Raw genomic sequence first — 9,375 nt, 5'->3', positions numbered from 1 at the left:
TGCACGTAATTGGGATGGCAAACTAGTAATTGCTTAACTTGAGGACTTGTGCTGGCCTGGCGCAATGGAGGCCCACCTTAGTAATAAAGTCAGATGCGTCATCATCATCATAATCATCTTTGATTATGGTACATTCCTAAAGGCCAATCCATCGCCAAACACAACACCAAGTGATTATGAACCAACACTTCCAGACTCTCGGAGTGAGGTAATAAAACAGGCCCAGAGTGCTAGATGACACTATCAAAGCTAGCCAGTCATAAGATAAACATTCAAAATGAAAATCAAAGCAAAATGTCAAAGGTCAGCTTTGTTGTCAAAACTATATTTTCTCTATATAGGCCCTATAGGGTTTAAAGGGACACTGTGCAGGAAATGGTCAAAAAAGGTACTGCAACTATGCTGCTCATTGAAACTGGACTGCCTATTGCCAAATTTGATCTTTACATGAACGTTTACTAAGTAATAAACAAATATTTTCTAGTATGGTCCAAGTACAGTCCTTTTTGCAGCTAAAAATGGCTATTTTTGGAAATTCAAAATGGCGGACCATGGAGAAGATCCCTCTTTTCATGTATGAAAAGTGCAGTTTTTCCAGTCAAAATGAATACTTAGAATTCGATGCTGGTGGTAAGTATTCATGGAAAAGGTAACATTAGTGAATGGGCAGCATGACTTCTGGAAATAAACCACTAAAAATCTCACACAGTGTCCCTTTAAAATGGTATTGCTTGCTATGGGTCCACTGTATAAACAGCATGTCATGTATGCATGCCAATATAAGCACAACGATCCAATACCAACACAACAACCTATAGCAGCATAGCAACACAATAATATCGTGGCCATTTAAGCCTCCGAATAGACAACTCCAGGACAGGAAAGTGCTTTTACAGTAACACACTGACAGGGCAGCAAACAGGGACAAAACGGGCAGTTGCCCAGGGCCCACTGACGGGGGGCCCAGAGCTTTACCCTCATTACACTGTATGTATTGACTTTGACCCGGCGCGACCAAAGCTGTCAGCGGAGCTGCACACAGACGCTGAGACAAGATGGGACATTATGAGGTGACATGGAACATAAACATTCCACACAGAAACAGTCACACTATTATGCCCTGAATAAAAAATGGATAAATTCCTTTCTTAATGGTCTACTGAGCTGCATTATGCTCTCTCGCTCTCTCGCTCTCTCTCTCTCTCTCTCTCTCTCTCTCTCTCTCTCTCTCTCTCTCTCTCTCTCTCTCTCTCTCTCTCTCTCTCTGTCTTCCTGAGGTACAGAGCTCACATTGTTGTGGTGTTGACCGCCCCTCCCTCCCCTCTCCTCCCCTCTCCTGTCCCCTCTATGCAGGCATGTCATGCAGCAAGTTTGGGGCCAACAGCTAAAATAAATGGCCAAACAGACACAAAGATGCGCAAAGACTCTCTCTGTGTGTGTGTGTGTGTGTGTGTGTGTGTGTGTGTGCGTGTGCGTGTGCGTGTGCGTGTGCGTGTGCGTGTGTGTGTGGTGTGGTGTGGTGTGTGTGTGTGTGTGTGTGTGTGTGTGTGTGTGTGTGTGTGTGTGTGTGTGTGTGTGTGTGTGTGTGTGTGTGCGCGTGTGTTTGTGTGTGTGTGTGTGTGTGTGTTGTCTTGTCTTCGCCCACCTCCACAGTGCTGCCGTGGTAACAGAGAGGGGCTGTGTTGATGTGGTGCTTCCTGCCCACAGCTACTGAAAGGCAACAACCACCCACCCACCCAGCTACTGGTTTTTCATTCTTATTCCAGACCCAGGGGGATCCATATCACATTACTGTAAAAAGACAAAGCATCACAACACACTATATATCTTAAAAACAAAAAAACAAAAAACAAACAAAAACCCAGAACCCAAAACCCTTTCTTTCTTTCTTTCTTTCTTTCTTTCTTTCTTTCTTTCTTTCTTTCTTTCTTTCTTTCTTTCTTTCTTTCTTTCTTTCTTTCTTTTTTTCTTTCTTTCTTTCTAAGTCTCCCTCTCTCTCCCTCTCCCTTCTCTTTCTCACTTTCTTTCTGTCACTCTCCTTCATTTCACTCTCCCTTTCTCTGTGTTGAACTTTTCCCCCTTTTTCTCCACCCCTCTTTCCTTCTCTCACTCTTTCCCTTTTCTATCCCTAACTGTTTCCCTCTCTTCTTTTCACTCTCCTCACTTTCCATACCTTGCCATACCTCCTCTCTCTTTTTCTCCCTCCCTACTCTCCCTCCCTCTACTCGCTCCCTCCCCCTCTCTCTTCCTCTCTCACATACTTTCTCTCTTTCGCTCATACTCTCTCAGGGCCTCTCCCATGGAAAGCGGATAGTCATTTTTTCCCCATAGGCTCCTGCTACTGCTACTGCTACTGCTACTGCGGGTGGGGTGGTGCTGGTGTTGGTGAGAGGGAGCAGTCGGAAACAGGAAGCCCCCTACTACAACCAGCTGACTCCCAGGCAGGGCGCCCTCTGACACGCACACACAAACACACAGGCGGACGCACAGCATGCAGACACATGGACAGAGTGCTCTGCTGGGCTTTGACAGACAGACAGACGGACGGACGGACGGACGGACGGACGGACGGACAGATGGGTAGACAGATAGACACGTGCAAACAGATGGACAGAGTGCTCAGTTGTGTTCTGACAGACAGACAGACAGACAGACAGACAGACAGACAGACAGACAGACAGACAGACAGACAGACAGACAGACAGACAAGTTGACAGAGAGATAAACAAACATATGGACATACAGATAGACAGAGAGGACACAACAGCCAGAAAGGAGACAGAGACAAACCGTCAGCTAGACAGGCAGAGATAAACACACAGGCAGAAAGACATACGGACAGACAGACAGACAGTCATGCTGACATGCAGATGCTGACAGACAGATAAACACAACAGACACAGAGCCAGATACTCTAGAAAAGATAACATATACATCCCGAAAGCAATTATGGATGATAGACAGACAAACAGATAGACAGTCAGGAAAAATAGACAAACAGATAAGACAAACAGGCCCTGTGCTCAGCTGAGGGAGTCTGAACGTCTCGTGCGCTGCTGGGAGGGTGACCTTTAAGAGGCGCGCAGCCGAGGGGGGATTCACACATTCAAGCCATGCATGCACATCATTGGCCCAATGAACTCTCCCATAGACTGCCTGCTGAGACAACAGGCCAAGAGATGCAGTGGAGGGAAGTGAGAGGAAGTACTGGAGAGTACCTTATAAAAAACAAGAGGTTGGGATATGTGTCTATTGTATCACGTCTATATACATGCTCACTGATTGATAATAAAAAAGTTGCCTCATTGACTAATTGTCCTGCTGTGCTCTCTCAGGGCGCCTGCAGGGCCAGCTGACCCACAGATGGAGAGCAGGTTGGGGGAAGTCTGAACTAAGTTGTAGATATCACATATTGCATTTATGCCTGATTGATGAGTGGAGGGGAGTGATAAGGGGGGATTCACACATCCAAGCCATGCATGCACACCATTGGCCAACTGAACTCTCCCATAGACTGCCTGCTGAGACCACTGGCCCAGAGATGCAGAGGAGGAAGGTGAGAGGAAGTAGTGGAGAGGAGGTCGTGTTAAGTATCTATCATATCATATCATACTTATCTTTGTTCACTGTGATAATAAAATAACTTTTCTGACAGATTATTGGCCTAGGCCTATTGAATTTTCTCATAGGTAAGACAGCTGGCCGAGAGATGGGGAGGAGGTTAGGGGAAGTCTGAAGAGGAGGCTAGAAGCAGGGATGGATTCAGAAATAAGGGGAATAGGAATGGTTTGGAAGGTGGGCTGTTACCTTCACCTGGAACAAGTTGGTTTTTTTTGCCTGACCCATCCTTGTATATACCTTTTAGACCCATTCACGAATCCACCCCTGGTAAGAAGAAGTAAGAAGTTAGAAGAGATGGGGAGAAGGTTGGGGAGAGGGTGTGGCTGTATTATGGATCTTCTCTCCATATTATGGATTAAGGAGCTGGAGGATACTCCTGGACTAATATTGATCTTCGGAACTCTCCCATTATAGTTCCTGCTGTGACAACAGCAGTGAGCGCAGTTACATACAAAGAATATTCCAATTTTAAATGTGGCAGTATTCGATTTTGCGCACGTATCATGGTAAGTCCTTATTCATTCCGAAGGTGGCCATGTTGCAGAACGCTGTTCCACACATGGAAATGGAAAATTCTGGAACTTGTTTTAAACTAGTGACAATATTCTGTGTGAAAGTGGAACATTCCGGGCTTGTAACTGTGCTCACTGAGGGGAGAGGGAGGTTGGGACCGTGGTGTTTTGGAGAGGGGATTGTATGGATTGACTTGAGTATGTATGTATCTTGTTCCCTATCTGAATTATTCATGCGGGTGGTGTCCTCGTGGAAGAAAGTGTTTGTTGTAGTTGCCTGACTGCCTATTGACCTCCTGAACTCTCCCATAGGCTTCATGCTGTGTATGGGGAAAGAGGTTTAGAAGAGGTATGGGAAGAAGTATGGGGAGGAGGATGGCGAGTTTGGGCACGGTAACGTATCCTGTTCCCCAGATGGATTATGGATTCAGAATGCACACATACACAGATGGGCTCCTGGAAGGAGGCGTTCATGCGTTTGCCTGGCTGAGTATTGGTCCGCTGAACCCTCCCATACAGGACTCCGTTTCTCGATTCTTGTCGTTGCTAACCGTCTTAAGTCGGTCTTGAGTTGGTGGTAAGTTGCTCTTGAGTTGGTCTTAAGTTGGTCTTCAGTTGGTCTTTAGACGCAAGACCAACTTAAGAACAACTTAAGACCAACTCAAGACCTTGGTTACAACGTTGGTCTTAAGAACGAACAAAATGGCTAAAGTCGTTAGCAAAGGCACTGTCGAGAAACGACCCCCAGGCCTGTGCCGTTCCGGCCTTTCTGAGGTATGGGAAGAGGTGAAAGAGATTTGGAGGAGGTGGGGGAAAGGATGGGAGGAAGGGATGTATGGAGAGGAGGTTGAGGGAGATGGGGATGAGGAGAGAAGAGGTAGAGCAGTGATTCTCAAACTTGTTGTGTGAAGTACCACCTGAGAAAATATTGATCTCTCCAAGTACCACCAACATTAGAATATCGCAGGAAAGGCCTTCCCTATTCTCTTTTTGCCAGTCAATAGGCCTACAGGATACATTCATAATGTTCATTAATTCCCAATGTGATGAATTGTGGTTGTTCCTTCTTTTAAAAACCACTGAGGATCACTAAGACATTTTCACTTGATCTGCCTTCAAATCAATGCACACACAAAAAAATATTCCAAGTACCACCAGAGATGTCTCAAGTACCACCGTACCACAGTTTGAGCACCACTGAGGTAGAGTATGGCTGGATTGTGGATCTCGCTCCCCAGATGTAGTATGGCTCCAGGTGGTCCTGAAGCGCAGGATATTCTTGGAAGGGAACAAGGAGGGTAGTGTGTGTGGGGGGGATTCACACACTCAAGCCATGCATGCACATCATCGGCCTACTGAACTCTCCCATAGACTGCCTGCTGAGTCGACTGGCCCATGGAGTCGGATGGTATTAAATGCAATCAGTCAGATGATACTGCAGAGGTGGGAAGGAGGATAGAATAGAATCTAGGGAGGAGATGAAAGGAAGTAGTGGAGAGGAGGATAGCAGTAGTTGATTCGGGAAGAGATACAGTATTGATCAGTTGCTCAGCAGCATATACACGCAATATAACACATTTAGATAAAGGCTATAGGGACTACATACATTCGCATATCTGTCAAGATGGTGGTGGTGGCGGGGGCTGTTACGATGAGGATGTTGGAAGAGATGGAATGGTGGGAGAGGCCTGGGTGATCATGGACCTCGCTCCATAGACGGATTCAGGATTCAGCATTGAACGCTCCTGGAAATAAGTGTTTGTTGTAGTTGCTCAACTGACTTCTGACCTCCTTAACTCTCCCATAGACACCCTGCTGTGGCAACTGGCAGATGTATGAAGAGGTTAAGAAATATGGGGGATAGATTGGGATGTTTGAGGAGGTTAGGAGAGATGGGGAATAGATGAGGAGGTTAGGAGAGATGAAAGCGAAGTGTGAAAGTGAAAGCCCATTGGGAAACTCCAACTCCCATTGTCATTGTGACACAGCACTCCACAGCACACAAGTGAACACTGCACACTGCACACAATGAAATTGCATTTATGCCTCACCCGTGCAAGGGGGCAGCCCTCAGTGGCGCCCCATGGGGAGCAGTGCGGTGGGACGGTACCATGCTCAGGGTACCTCAGTCATGGAGGAGGATGGGGGAGAGCACTGGTTGATTACTCCCCCCACCAACCTGGCGGGTCGGGAGTCGAACCAGCAACCTCTGGGATGCAAGTCTGACGCCCTAACCGCTCACACATGACTGCCCTTATGGGTCATAGATGAGGAGGTTAGGAGAGATGGGCCATAGATGAGGAGGTTAGGAGAGATGGGGAATAGACTGGGAGGCATGGGGAGGATGTTAGGAGCAGTACGACTGGATTATGCATCTAACTCCCCAGACAGATCATGGATACAGAATGCACACATACCCAGAAGGCCCTTGGGGAGGAAGTGTTTGTGCCTGACTGACGAGGGGGGATTCACACATCCGAGCCATGCATGCACATCATTGGCCTTGTGAACTCTCCCATAGGCTGCCTGCTGGGTCGACTGGCCCAGAGATACAGAGGGGGGTGACAGAGGAAGTATTGAGGGGAGAATAGTTGAGTTGAGAGGATATACATTATTTATCCCAAAGGAAATGAAGGCGCTAAGCAGCAACATATACTGTACATACAACAGTATAACACACGGCACAATTCCATTTATCAAATTGATAGTTAATATCTACAAATTCTATACACATCTATGGCGTGGATATGGGTGGGTGGGGGGGTGCGGTAGGGAGAGGTGTAGGGAGAGGATGGGAGACTAGTGCTGGATCTCAAATGGTGCACGTGCACTTCAGTGTTCATGTTACAGTGCATAATGTATGGCATATTAATTACGCACTGAAACATATAATACCCGCAGTGCACAAGTGTACCATCTGAGACACAGCATATAGGTTATGTCTGGATGTCTGGAATCTGTATCTCGCTCCTCAGATGGATTGTGGATTCAGGCTACTGCTTCATGGTGATGAACACTCTGGCTCTGGCCAGCAGGAAGTGTTCATGCATCTGCCTGACTGTGATGACTACTGGCCATCTGAAAGTCTCCCATAGGCTCAGCCTTATACTATATGGATATAATAAATACATAGTATTATGCTCATCCTACTGTGCTGACTGACTCAGAGGATTGGGAGGAGGGCAGTGGAAGTATAAGGTGGAGTGAGGAGAGAGTAGAGAGGATAGGGATCGAGACAGATGAGGGCGATAGAGCAAGGGGGAGAGAGAGAGAGAGAGAGAGAGAGAGAGAGAGAGAGAGAGAGAGAGAGAGAGAGAGAGAGAGAGAGAGAGAGAGAGAAGGATCAGAGATAGAAAGAGAGACGGAGCTTTATGGCTGAAATATGGATCTTGCTTTCCAGCTAACTGCAATACGGATCCAGCAGAGAATTCATTTTGTCCCTGTTATAACAGGAAGGCTGTGCAAAGCACATCCAGCGGCAAGATGCAAGCCAAAGACACATAATCATATTCATCAATCAAAAGGAAGGTCTGGTTTAAAGATGTATGTTTGCATAAACGGAGAGCGTTGACTGCAACATGTGTTCCTCACATCTAATCATCTACACATGGTCAGCTCTTGCTTTGTTGTTCACTGATTGGTAACGAACACTTTGGGTCACACCAGCGAGACGTGTGTTTGTGCAGATGCCTGACTGTTGACTGCTGCACTCCACTCTCTAAAGAGCTTCCTGCTGTGAACGCTGGCCCAGTGATGGGGAGGAGGAGGAGAGAAGGGGCGGTTGATGCAGTGATGGTTCATGGACATCTGTACACAGGCAGTGTTTATTGAACACGTTTTTGCGATTACATAGATGTATTCATACATATACAGTATACAGTATATCACGAAAGTGAATACACCCCTCACAGTTTTGCAGATTTTTGAGTATATCTTTTCATAGGAAAGCATTACAGAAATTTCACTTTGACACAATGATTAGTGACCTTTTAGCAACATATTTAATCGCTTAAATTTCTTGTTCACTCAGAAAAAAACTAAATACAGCCATGAATGTTTGAACATGTACTCACAAAAGTGAGTACACCCCAGATTAAAATCCGGTAGAGAAGGGGCTGTGTTGGCTCGAATCGTCTCGAATTGAAACGAAATGAAAAGGGATGAAAAGGGAGGTCATCAGTGTGTGTTTCAACCTTTCTTTGCATTGAACTTTTACATTTTGAGTCTGCATCTGGCTTAAATAGATTGGTGTGAGATTTGAATGCAATCCTATGGAGAATATCAGGATCTGCTTCAGTAGTCACAGTGCATGTTGACATGCATGTTTCTTTTAGGTGTATTTCAGATTACCAATGTTGACAGCATTCATGCATCCCCAAACCATGTCAGTCCCACTACCATGCTTGGCTTTTGATAGGATACACTGTTTTTGTAAAACTCACTTGTTTACCACCACACATGCTTGACACCATCTAAAGTATATTTGTTTATCTTGGTCTCTTCAGATCACACGACATGGTTCCAGTCATCCATATCCTTGGTCTGTTCATCTCTCTTGAGACCAAGATAAACAAATTTGCTTTAGATGGTGTCAAGCATGTGTGGTGGTAAACAAGTGAGTTTTACAAAAAAGGTGTATCCTCTCCATAGCCAAGCATGGTAGTGGGACTGACATGGTTTGGGGATGCATGAATGCTGTCAACATTGACAATCTGAAATACACCTAAAAGAAACATGCATGTCATCATGCACTGTGACTACTGAAGCAGATCCTGATATTCTCCATAGGATTGCATTCAAATCTCACACCAATCTATTTAAGCCAGATGCAGACTCAAAATGTAAAAGTTCAATGCAAAGAAAGGTTGAAACACACACTGATGACCTCCCTTTTCATTTCGTTTCAATTCGAGACGATTCGAGCCAACACAGCCCCTTCCCTACCGGATTTTAATCTGGGGTGTACTCACTTTTGTGAGTACATGTTCAAACATTCATGGCTGTATTTAGTTTTTTTCTGAGTGAACAACAAATTTAAGCGGTTAAATATGTTGCTAAAAGGTCACTAATCATTGTGTCAAAGTGACATTTCTGTAATGCTTTCCTATGAAAAGATATACTCAAAAATCTGCAAAACTGTGAGGGGTGTACTCACTTTCGTGATATACTGTACACACATATTGAGTAATGGGGAGGAATAGAATAGGGTGTTGATGAATTATGGACATCTGTGCACTTGCGT

The sequence above is a fragment of the Engraulis encrasicolus genome, chromosome 23 (assembly GCF_034702125.1).
Source record: "Engraulis encrasicolus isolate BLACKSEA-1 chromosome 23, IST_EnEncr_1.0, whole genome shotgun sequence".
In the NCBI taxonomy this organism is placed as follows: domain Eukaryota; kingdom Metazoa; phylum Chordata; class Actinopteri; order Clupeiformes; family Engraulidae; genus Engraulis; species Engraulis encrasicolus.
The sequence above is the reverse complement of the archived record's forward strand: the minus strand, read 5'-3'. Positions refer to the sequence as shown.